Source organism: Cololabis saira, chromosome 13, assembly GCF_033807715.1.
Source record: "Cololabis saira isolate AMF1-May2022 chromosome 13, fColSai1.1, whole genome shotgun sequence".
Classification (NCBI taxonomy): domain Eukaryota; kingdom Metazoa; phylum Chordata; class Actinopteri; order Beloniformes; family Belonidae; genus Cololabis; species Cololabis saira.
The window spans coordinates 23,147,125-23,159,892 of NC_084599.1; the positions used below are offsets into that span (position 1 = coordinate 23,147,125).

The following is a 12,768-nucleotide window of genomic DNA, read 5'->3' on the forward strand; positions in this document are numbered from 1 at the left end:
ATTAAACAGGTAGAAAAAAAACACACTAAATCTTTTGGCCTTCTTTTTTTTAATTTAAGGCGAGCACTGTAAAGCAAAAGCACAATTCAACTTGTTGTCCCTGGTCTTGGCCCTTAAACCTGTCACTCAATTTTTCATATATACAACTGTTGGGTTTTTTTTTTTTGGCAGTGACTTATTTACTTTCCATCAACTTCTACTTCTAGCAGGGTCAAACTTTTAATTATGTTCAGCATTTCTTTTTCATTTGATTTTCTCTTCAGAGTGTGAACCAAACTCTCTAAAGCTGAGGCTCATATTGAACTGTGAACTACTTCATCAAGGAAAATACCTAAACACAATTTGAAGGATTCTGAATCATGAACTTATTTAGCAGCTCTTAAACTGCAAATAGTAAGTGATTGAGTGTAAGACAAGAGGAAAAAAAGTACAAAACTTTGAGGCAGCCACCAACTTCAGTGTTTCATAGAGAATGGCGTTTTTGTTATCTTGGAAACAATACTTAAGAGACCAAATCTGACGGAAAAGCAAAACAAAAGAACATCCCTTTGAATCCTATCATAAGAGCAAGCTATGCAGGTCTCGACCGCTCATTTCTGGTGGCAAGAGGAACATTGGTCCACTGTAGTTTCCAATTCTCTCCTCTGTCTCAGTGTAATCCATCACTGACAAAAGCAATGAGAGGGAAGTGGCTTCTGTGACTCCGTGATAGGGTCTATATATGAGAGAGATGCCTGTGTAGTTTTGTGACTATGAGATCGTGTGGTTCAGCTAGTGCAGCTGCAAGACTCTGTTACTATTTTTAGTTGTTAAAGCTTTCTTGATGTGTAGAGTATGTTTGTGTCAAATCATCAAACACACACCAGATGAAAGATTTGATAGACTAAGTCCCGCAGTCCCTACAACCCTGCTTTAATTCTAAAAGCAGTTTGTTTTTTAGATTTTGAGATTACATATGCATAATGATTGGGATTTCATGACATTTTTATAAAAAATTGATGTTGTTCATCTTGGAGTAAGGGGTAGTTTCAGAGGGTTGCCAGTCTGCAGTTACAGAACACGTCATAGAGGTCACTTTTTAATAATTTGATGGTAAAAAAATAGATTAACATCAGTAAAAATGAAAACTGTAACGATAAGTTTATGTTTGCGGACTTGAAAAGGGCATCTTTTTTTATTGGCTTTTCCAATTCAAGGTAGAAAGGAGGAATAATGTTTCATGGTAATGGTCGATGCTGTCATGTAAGTCTGGAGCCTAACCCAGGTGTCACCAGGTGAGAGATGTGCTGGGGGGGAGGGGAGGCTACAACACTGCAACAGAATGACAAACTATGTTATATGTTCCCCCTTGTGGGTGGAAATGTATACTTGAAGCAGCCCAAAATAACTTGTTTTAGGGGTGAATTAAAATTACACAGACTATAAAACAGAGTCTACAGCAGCATCAGTTAGGAGACAGTGAAAGTTCTCTGCAGTGCCAGTCAGTCAGGTCAGTCTCATGATTCATCCATCTATCAACTTTCTGCTTATAATTCTTCCTACACAGGGTCACGGGGGGATCTTGAAGCCTATCCCAGCTGTCATCAGACAAGAGGCAGAGAGCATGCTGAACATGTCACTAATTCATCACAGGTTTCAGTCTGACAGTCTGAGTTTGTGAAAACTATAGTTTCAAACTATTGAGATTTTTTCTGCATATATATATATATATATATATATATATATATATATATATATATATATATATATATATATATATATATATATATATATATATTATTACAATACGCATAATGATGTAAATGAATTCAGATAAATAGTACCGGTATAAAATGCACATATTTGGGGAACTGTGTAAATGAGACATTTTCACGTAAAAAAAAAAAAACGTTTTATTTTATGTAAATTAAAAACCTATAATTAATAATAAAGCAATACAGTGCTACTTCTATTGAAGATTTAATCTTTAACACAGTATTGAATAATTTACACTGCTAAAACAAATTAGTGAACACTTAAATCACACAGAAAATGTTCAAGTGAATTTTTTTTCTGATGTACATTTCATAATTTGTTGAAAAAAAAATGCCATATCAGCAATCAAAGGAATCCAAATGAATCATTCAGTAATCATAATCAGATTGATATCCTAAAGAATAAATGACTTGATTTTATACTAAGATTTGATCAGCATATTTTAAAAGCTTATTTATTATTTTGCAACATTTTCTTTGAAAAATAATAAGCTAAAGTTGAAAGATAAATGAAGTACAATAAAGAGTACTGTATTTCCCTCTGAAATGTAGTGAATTATAAGAATGCATATTGAAGCACATCTCAGTTTTGAAGTTTATAAATGTACCGTAGCTTTTTCAAAAAATGTTATTTTGTTGGAGGATAACCCAAGACACATTCAGCATAAGCGGTTCAGACTTCCATTCTTCACCCGCTACTCACCAATGGACTCATTCATTCACATTGCGAGCACCACTAACTACAAGTGTCTGGATTGGTGGCTGGATGGAAATAAACTTCCAGAAGAGATAAGGAATCAGCATCCACCTATACTTACACACTTCTATTTTTAGACTGCTGTCAACTACACTCCACTGTTTGTGATCATTAACATACGTCTGAAATATTCTGGAAATAATTCTGAAAAACCAAATCAACACTATTCTTGCAATTAAAGTAAGGAAGCAGAACAAGATCCATTCACCAAATTTCATTTTAGAGTTAAGAACATTTACACAAGGTTTATCAAGTTTCCAGCTTATAGATAAGGATGTTCTTGAGGTAACAGTAGCCTGTCTGTGGTACTGGTTCACACCAGTAGCCAGGAGAGTATTTTCTCCATCATAGTGCTGCTTTTCTGTTTCCAGTTGAGAATTCAAGTGAAAAGGTCACAGAAGAGTCTCAAATGTGTGCAGACAGGCAGCGACTCTCTAATTTGGCCGTCCAACTCCTCTAACGTGATGTCAAACCTCAACATCTCACACCTTTTGGAACATTTCAAAAATGTTATCCACACCTTATTTTTAAGTAAAAACAGTGACCACATCATCTTGAAGTTGTACTGCAGAGGAGAATTTGAGTTTTCTTTCACACCATTGTCATTTGGACTCAAAAACAGACATTGAGCAGGAGCTTGCAACCTTTTGACTTTAAACATTTCTTTACCTGCTTCTTCTCTTCACCTCATCCAAGTTTTCATGTCAATTAAAGCCTTTCCTTGAGCCATCACATACCCCGGAGTACTCTGACAGGCTGCCTGAGAAAAGGGTCATTAAAAGCTTTAAAAGTCGTGCGGCGAAAGAAGAAACAGACATGAAAAGATGATGTATACCTCTCAATACACCAGTATTTTTTTGTTTTGTCCTTTTACTGTTTTTTGTTGACAGTCTTTCTTTCAACCTTCAGTATTTTTTTTAGCAAGAATATGACATTCATTATTATCCATCATTTACATAATTCAACTGAATTCAGCTTTATTTATATAGAGCCAAATCACAATAAAATATCATCTCAACAATACAGTTCAACTTGTTCCAAATTAGTCTAATTAATACTGAGCAAATATACTGTATACACAATGATGGTAATGATTGCTTCACCAAAGTAACAGACTGCATCAAAACTTTTCTTTGATAAATCTCCCATCCTGAGCTAGAATCAGGAGACTTTGAAAAGGAAAAAAAACTCCCCTTTAACAGGAAGAAACCACTGCTAGAACCAGACGGATAGATCAAGGTTTTTTTTGGAAGTGAACAGAGCATTTATCTAAAAATTGTGGAGTGTGAAACCAACTTACTGTATACGTTGTCTGATCAGTCCATATTCACACTGTGGTGAATCTGGACTGATGGAGCAATCATGCTTACTGCCTACAATACAAGCCATGGCAGCATTATGATCTGGGGTTGCTTCAGTCTGTAAATCTTAAAATTAGGTTTATTAGGGCCCGAGCACTTACAGTGCGAAGGCTCTATTGTATCTGGGCAGTACAAGGTTTCCTCGGTTCATTAGTTTAGGGAGCATGGGGCATAATTCTGACACATGGTTTAGCTACTACAGAGTCCAGAATCCACAGAGAATCTTAGGATGTGGAATGGTCCAACTCTGCCTTCATCAATTCAAGATCTTGGTTAAAAGTTAATGCAACTTTAGATGGAAAGTCTGTGAGTTACTTTTTCTTGACCAGGTGGTGCTTTTGAGTCCAAGCCAAAACAGCAAAAAATTAGGGCTATAAGTTTCCTGGTTCAGTACCTCAGTTTCCATATCATGGCTGTAAATTATTTTTGCTACAGATCAAATCCATCTTCAAGAAAATATTCAATCATGCTTAATTTTCCTTCATTCTTCACACAGTGTAGCCGTGCAAGACTATGAAAAGTGTGAGGCAACAGATTATGCCAGTTTCATTGAACATGTACAATGTCTGCAAGAATGTTACGGCTGATGTTTAGGAGCCGGAACATGGAAAAATATTCAAGTTGATAAGTAATTTAAGTCAGTCATCATTTTCAGTCCTTTTTTATAGTTAAAGGATATGAAGGGAATGTTTCTCTGCTGTATGGCAGATGGTTTTCATCCCCATTACGGACTGAAGTGTGTGACATTTTCAGAAAAAGAATAAATAAATAACTAAATCAACTCTAACTAATAATTTAAATCAGTAGGAGTATTTGTGCTTTGTAGAGTCTAATTATTATTATCATGTATTTTAACTTCACTGTTGGCAGAACTAGCAGCTTTAACTACAACAGACTTGATTGTACGAGAACAATCACATTTTGCTTCTCTACCGATTTTGGCTCTTGGTATGTTTAGTCTCTTTGCATTTATTTTCTGTATGAACTTTTTTTTAAAAAGAGCAAGATAGCAGAGCTGGATACTCTCCAGTCTGGCAGAGGGTTAGAGAAGAAAAGAAGGGGGGAGGGGGGGCTGTATGATATGTGCTTCACAGCCTCTTGTGTAATCAGCCCTGGTGCCTACTTCTAATCTTGTACGAGGACTACTTCCCCACCCTGCCATACGTCACAATCAAACACACTGCAAGCAGCCCATTTTAGTAATGTGGCATTAACATGAAGAAAAGTTCAACATTAGTATATCCACCCCTCAAGAGACCACTCTGGTCTGTCTGAGAGGCCCAACATGAGAAAATCATTATACTGAGTTTTCATTTTTGCACTGATGAAGGTAGCTCTTGAACAGCGACTGGTTGTTCATAACATGTTGAAGTCTGTTGTTATCATCAAGGGTATATATATATATATATATATATATATATATATATATATATATATATATATATATATATATATATATATATATATATATATATATATATATATATAAATATATATTATATATATATAATATATATATATATTTGTGTGTCCCTGTGTGTGAAAGAACAAGAAAAGGAGCTGATTTGGTTCACATAAAAACATCAGAGCACTAAGCTTGTGCTCCAAGGTGATGGATGGTGTGAAGAAGAGTCTGTGCTTTGTGTCCTAAGTTTATATCTATTTCCACAAAAAAGCACACTCCTCTCTACAATCCTCTCTTCAATACTATTCACCTCATAATTACAGATAATAAAAGTTAACCTTTACATTTGATCAAAAGACTTGAATTAGCCACATGTCCCCTCCATATCTGCAATTTAAGAGGAATATCTGGACTGTGGAGTATTTGGTATCAGTCCCTTGTAAGAGGACTTGATGCAGCATGTAAGTGTGCTTCTTTTAACAAGCGCTCTTGTTTAAACCCATCCTGTATTACTTGCAGGGAATAGCATCTGTTGACTGGGACTGTGTGCATGTTTGCCAGTGGGTGAGATTATAAAATATTAGCCTAATTACATGTGATGCTAATTTGCGGCTTTGCACTGATTCATCGTTTGATGGTGATTGAAATTGGACATATACATGCTGACTTGGTGATGCGACTGGATGTTGCTCATATTAAAAAAGTATAACTGTGAGAAACAAAATGTTGCTTAGACTTAGGGACAGTGTGCCTGCTTTAAAAGCCATCCAGACAACAGTGAACAGAAGCAAGTGATGCAGTGTGCAGAAAATTTGAAATGACTTACTGTAGAGAGCTGCCATCAGTATCCTACCTTGCACAGCTGGTGTACATGAACTGCTGAAAATCTGGTTTTGTGTTTGGCTTAATGTTATCAGTCTTAACAAGACATCAGTCTTGTCCTGATAAAGAGCTCAGGGGAGGGAAAAAAAAATCCAGCCTAGGCAGAGTGTTGCCAAGGACCGAACACACAACACTGGGCCGGCTTTTCAAGTCCACTTTACTTGTAAAAAAAATGTATCAGGCCAAAGTGACCCTTGAGCAGACTTTGATTTAATTTTGTGTATTTAAAAAAGCATTACTGCTGATTTTAGATTAATAGCAGTGAAAGATAAATTCTTAAAAGTGGGATACTGAGATCATGATGATGTCACCTCTACCGCTGAATAGATGTCTTGAAAGAAAGAGACTCATGTCTGTGTCTTTCTGTGTGATGGTCAGTGGTGCCACACAAGGTTGTGTTGGATGGCATCCTGCCTCCACTGAGATCAATTATATTCCAAGAAGCCATTGATCATGTGACAAATTGTTTTTTTGTTGACAGGTATGACCTGCATGTGGACATCTGTCTGTGTAGTGCAGTTTCTCCACATTGTACACAGACGCAGGTGTTGCAACACTAATCTAAACATGTTGTCTAGCTCGTCCCTCTCTCACTCTTATGCATGTACTTGCACCCACCCAGAAATATTTACCTGCTGCAACACGATGTAAAGCATTGTCACAGTAGAGAACCATTAATAACTTCTGGAAGCTACCATATATGTGTTCCTCCTCTCTTTGTGACACATTTAGTTTGAAGCTTCTAACCATTACAATGCCACTATCACAGTAGAGCCATTTGATGGTTGACTGAACCTATTCTTAAAATGAAATGGCTTTGCAGACACTGCTTTATTGTAGGGAAGTCTGCAAAGTCATTCACAACATTCTGTCCAGGAATTAACTCCATCTGACAAACGGCTCTTCATTGTGAAAGCCCTGAAAATATTCCATTTAGAGAGGATGTGGGGTCACCCACTTCACTCAGTTGAACAACGTGCATCCACATGACCTATTGACGTGGCCCAGTAATTACTTTTAAAATAACAACAGCCACGAATGAATTCCTAAGTACATAATGTCTTTCTTAATGGACCCACTGGATGTGCCTTTACATTAAGTGTTCATTATGTGCGTGGCTTTGGCTTCTTGAAAAGTAAAAAAAAAACGAAACATTTTCTTTATGTGTCTTAGTTGGTAGACAGTGGTAAATTTCCTCCCTGACTTGGGATGCGATTATACTGTCAAAATCACATTTGAATAAAGATATTCAGTATATTTAGCCTATAGTTCTCCTGCACTTCAGCCCATTAAATCACAAAATTGAGTAGTGCCAGACTTGTTAACTACAAGGGCTTGCTTCAGACAATGTCAGTCCAATTATTCATTTTTATGGCTTAAATCTAAAGCTCATCTATGGAAAAAAAAAAAAAGAAAAAGAAAAAGAAAGTCCTTCCTTAAGTAAGGTCGTGACTTTTAGAAATATGGATGTTGGCAGTCTGGGTTGAAGTTTTATATTGCCTAAGCGCCCCTAAGTGCCTTTTAAAATGTTGCTAAATTACTTGGATCTGTCTGAACACTAGAAGTCCGAAAAAGCTACTTGGCTGATTTTTTTTTTTTTAGCCCAGATTTTTTCCCATATCTTCACCCAGTGCTCCTACCGAAATCAGTCCTGGGCATTGCTCCCTCTACCAACCCTGGGAGGGCCACACTGAGCTCAAGTCTCCTCACTTCAGGAGTGAGCAGACCACTTCTTTTCACCAGACAGGGTGAGGCTTCTCCGGCCGGACGTAGCGCGTTATTCCAGCCAGATCCTCCCCACCCCATCTGGAGCCCCGGTTGGCCAGAGGGGGCATGTATAGCCCAGGACTGCTGCATGTTTCCATGAGGGTAGCTCACATTAGCTACCCAAGGGAACACGGGGAGAACATGCAAACTCCACACAGAAAGACCCTTTCACCAACCCCAGCCAGGGTGTGGGCGCTGAAATCATGGGGGAACTTAACACGCACCCAACACCCACCACCAGGAATTGAACCCAGGACCTTCTAGCTGTGAGACGGCTGCACTACCAGCTGTGCCACCGTGATACTGTTATCAGTATTTTTTATCGATAACAGTATTAACTATAAAGCATCACTAGTTCAGTCACTTTTGTTAATCTCAGGCTAAATTGACTTTCAATGCAAATTAATATCAGTGCTTGAATGGGAATTCATTTTACACCGATTTAATTTCCTCTGTTTTATTAATTACAGACATTTTTCAGTGTATCTAAAGATAATAAAAATGAAATGAAAAAAAAAGTGTTACCACAATTAACTGTTGAACAAAATAACATAATAAATGACGAAAGCAACCCTCCATAAATTACTGTGAATGGCTTTTTTACTATCACATTCTTAGGAATTCATCATTTCATGAGGGTATAAAAGCTTGCATCTAAAGAGCATTAATTTCCTCTGGCAGCATGAGTGAGAATCCTCAAACAATAAGCCGTTCCTGGCAGACTGTCTTGTTTGCTCAGCCGGACTTGAAACCGTTTCAGTGAGGGACCGGCGAACAGGAGCCAGGCCTGGTGACAACAGGGAGGGGGGGTTGGGTTGGGTGTCAGGGCGTCCGGGCATTGTGACACCATACTATGTCAGGGTGGGGGTGGGCAAACTGTAGCATAATCTGGGAAGACATAACACTTGACCTGTAACAGCCAGGTAATGCAGAGTCACCTGCTTTACATTGATTGATTAGCTTTTAGTTTTTTCCCATCATATCAAATTCAGCATTTGTACATGTACTATATATTTCACTCAATATCTTGTATGGCTATAAAGCTTTTAAGGTTGATTAATGGATTTTCATTAATTCCTTCATGTGAATCACACTGTCGAGCAAATAGGAGGTGTGAAAATCAATAGGCTTTTTGTGCCACCTGACCAGTAAGAAAGAAACTGTTATATTATATAACTGTTGTAAAATGAATTAAAAAAATTATGGGGTTTAACTTTTTTGTGATGTTATGGATAGGCAGGCTGGTGTGCTTCAGATACTTGCTAGATAGTAATGATTCCTCTCTTCATCCTCTTCTTTGCTAGTTTCTTTTCCCGCAGCTCCTCCTTTCAAAGCCTTTAATTGACCAAAGTCACTCAAGGTAACAAGAGCCTGATGGGCTTGTGTCTGGGCAACCTGATTTCTTTGTGTGTGTTTGTAGACACACATACAAGCAATGGAAAGGTTAGCACCACAGGGGAATTTGGAGTCAACAACGATAATATGTAATTACTTGTGGAAGAAAAAATAACTTCCACAAACCGAAAATTTGTTTTGATTAAAAAATATTCTCAGTTTCAAAATGTTGCTAAAAACATGAGTTACAAATAAAAAAGTCTTCAATACAAAATTGCTAAGAAATGATGTCTTGTTGCTAAAGCCAGGAATTATTGTTGCATGTACATGACGGCCCCCACGCTGTATTACATGACAACCTGTCAGCTAACCAACATCAGCGCATTCACTTCATTCGAGGTGTCACTCAACAAAGTTGGCTGCTGCATCCAAAAATGTAACCTGAAACAGTGTCATCTCAGGAAGAAAATAAAAAAACAAACACACAGAGTTCTTTAAGCTGAAGGATTTTAGTAGGCAGAGGTGAACAAAATAATCTTAAGAGCAACTGAAGTAGAGCCCACTTCTATTAAACAGGGACAGTCAATTTACGTGGGGTCAGTTTCTGACATTTCCCCCTTCTGCATTCATTGAGACTCTGGTCACTTATTACTGCCAGAGCAAATAATTTAACTAAAATCAATAATGAGTGCACCTTTGAATGGTATGTGCATTCAAAAAGGCTGTAAACGAGGCCACATACACTAACTGGCCACTTTATTAGGTACACCTGTTATACCTAATAAGCAGCAACTTTAAAGGATTATGCCCAGATACACTAAGCAATAACTGTCCTGAAACATGAATAACTGGAGTAGGCAGTATGGAGGCAGCAAACAGGTATTTAGGAAGGTCGATAATGAGCTGCAGCTGATCCCCGACACACACTTAAACACCAGGGACTATTTCTGCAATTAAAACACAAGAGCCAAGAAGAGGAACCAGGAAAACAGAAAACTGCCTGGAACGACACATGGACCAAGACTTTAAGACTGCTCAGAGAAGAATATGAAAGTTATATTCACATCTGACTGAAGTAATCCACAGTATATCCACTTTCAGTTTCTGTTTCAGTTTCAGTTCCTATGTAACTCATAGGCCTATTTAAACCCTATCTTTTATTGTATTGGAATTCTTAAGTATGTAGGCCTTGATCAGGTATATAGCTAATCCATGAGAATGGATTAGCTATATATATTGGCCATGGTTAACCTGCACTAACAGTGCAGCAAACTACCAATCTTGTCTATTTATCTTTTCACATATCAGAGGTTTATCAATTCAGAATTGTATCAATATTAGACAATAATGCTACTATTGTGAAGTCCTATACTCTTCTAACTTGGATTCTTTACCATAGGATGCCATAAGAAAAACATTAAGACTGCATGTTGGAAATGGCTTCATCTTCACCCTTTAAAGCACCACTAGAAGTTAACAGAGATGTTAGCATGACTTTGGACTTCTGTGTTGCATATGGCTGAATATTATCTCACCTCTTCTCTTATCTCACCTTCTCAGTTAATATCTAAATGAATGGGCCTGAGCTAAACTGGCGATAGCAAAATGAGATAAGCCAACTATCCTGGCTGCAGCTAATTTATTAAACCGTTATGTGAGTTGCTCTGGGCTTCGAAGTCGCACAGCGTGATGTATTTTCTTCCCCCTACTACACTCATTGTCGGACAGCTACCTCAGCCAAAGATACAACAGCTGTAAAAGCACAAACGTAAACTCATCTACAAAGAGCGAGACAGTGCAGCTGCTTGGATCTAGGACAGTCTCGGACTCAAAGTGCGTGTTGCGTCTGTAAAAAGAATCTAATGTTTTTTTCCCAGGCAGCCATTAGTAATCAGGTTATTGTACCGTCCTCCTCAATGCACAGGGGGGATTCTCCTCCTCTTACTGCCATCCCTCATCATTAGCAGCTGTAAGCCAAGCTGCAAGTAAGTGTAAGTAATGACTTTGGCTGGCTCTGCAAAAGGAGCTTGTTGTCCTCTTTCTCCACACTTTTTCTTAATGGGCAGGTGTATAAGGAAAGACCAAATTGGTCACTGGAGCCTGGAAAAGTCTTTTGTTCTTTCAAAATATGATGACTAAACGCAAGTTATTGAAAAGGTAAAGTTCAACCCGAGGGTTTTCTGATCCTCACAGCTATTAAACCTCTTTCGTCCCTTAGTTTTGCTTTTACCATCAAGGTGACCTTCGCAAACTATCAAAGTACCCCCTAGATGTGATGTACGAGAAGGTGATATAAAAGGAATGAGTCACACGTTGATTTTATTTTCAATTATTCATCATGATTCGGACTGAGGGAGCAGGTAAGTTACAGTTACATTTAGAAACTCGAAACACTAGTTAAAGCCACTCAAAGCGTATCTTCATATCCAGCCTCATACCTGAGACTGGATCTGACACCATTTAGATTTGAACATAATTTTTAATTTTTATTAGCCTTTATTCATCCCACAAGGGGAAAATATTCTTTGCTTTTAACCCATCTCTAGTTGGACTACAGTGGCTGGCCTGCTATTTTTTTTACAGCGCCCAGGGAGCAGTTAGGGTTAAGGGCCTTGCTCAGGGCCCAAGGTGGTTGACCTTGGTCCTTGGTTGCAATCCGTGGACTTCCGTGGACCTGGGTCCTCCAGACCCAAGCCCAGCTCTGTCACCACTATGCAACCAATAGCCTTGGGGGAGTTTATGTCAGGGTAATGGAAAACTGATGAACACCTGTATAAAATGGTAAAGATGAACTAGTTAAATTATTCACTGCCTTCTGAAAACCAATGTGCTCTGATGAATTAGTGTATTTTTCTCTTAGATTATTTCAGTACATCAGTTTCTTTTCTAGTACTGTAAATATGGATGATGATATTCTGTCTGGGTTTTGATTTACGACCGATATCATCTAAATGTAAAGATATTTGTGGAAAAGGCAATGACTTGTGCAGAGTTGTACTTTATGGAAGCAGCGGAGTAGAATATTGTCAGTTTAAAGGACAATCTTGCTTTCAGAGCATTTTCTTTTAAACCGAAATGCATTTTCAGCAGACATGTCCTTAATAAAAAGACTGAAAATAAATAAAATAGCTCTGTGAAAAAGTGAATACCATTAGATAATTAAAAAAAAAACTGCGCACCTGCTTTGCACCTGCTTTGTGACCTGGTTTGTTGTTTAGAATAAAACAAGCTGACACTGGTTATCACACATTTTAGAAGATTGCATTTTGAGGGGCAGATTCAAGTTTCTGAACTGATGGTGTTTTTTCTCAAGTTCACCACTTCTTCCAGTGGAGAGATGGAGAGATGGAGAGATGGATGGGTTCCAGATGGATAATTTGTTTCTGAGAGCTTTTCTGTGACTCTTGTCAACATAATGAAAAAAAAAACTGCCGGCTGCTTCTTTTGTACACAGCTATACTGTAATTAAGAGATTGTTACATGTTATATCAAGCTCTACTGTCTATT

General features: G+C 37.9%; 1 protein-coding gene and 1 long non-coding RNA gene across 8 annotated transcripts in view; one reads left to right on the top strand and one right to left on the bottom strand.

The window, feature by feature from the left end:
* LOC133458462 (uncharacterized) overlaps positions 1–12,768 on the bottom strand; it is a 40,379-nt gene that overhangs the window by 16,386 nt on the left and 11,225 nt on the right. The window contains exon 5 of one of the 3 annotated variants that reach the window (XR_009783952.1): positions 3,181–3,271. The exons of the other annotated variants lie outside the window; for them this stretch is intronic. This is a non-coding gene — a long non-coding RNA (uncharacterized LOC133458462). The remainder of the gene's footprint in view (positions 1–3,180; positions 3,272–12,768) is intronic. 3 annotated transcript variants of the gene reach the window in all.
* Positions 1–12,768, top strand: part of pex5la (peroxisomal biogenesis factor 5-like a) — a 113,530-nt gene that overhangs the window by 13,610 nt on the left and 87,152 nt on the right. The gene's annotated exons all lie outside the window — the stretch shown is intronic.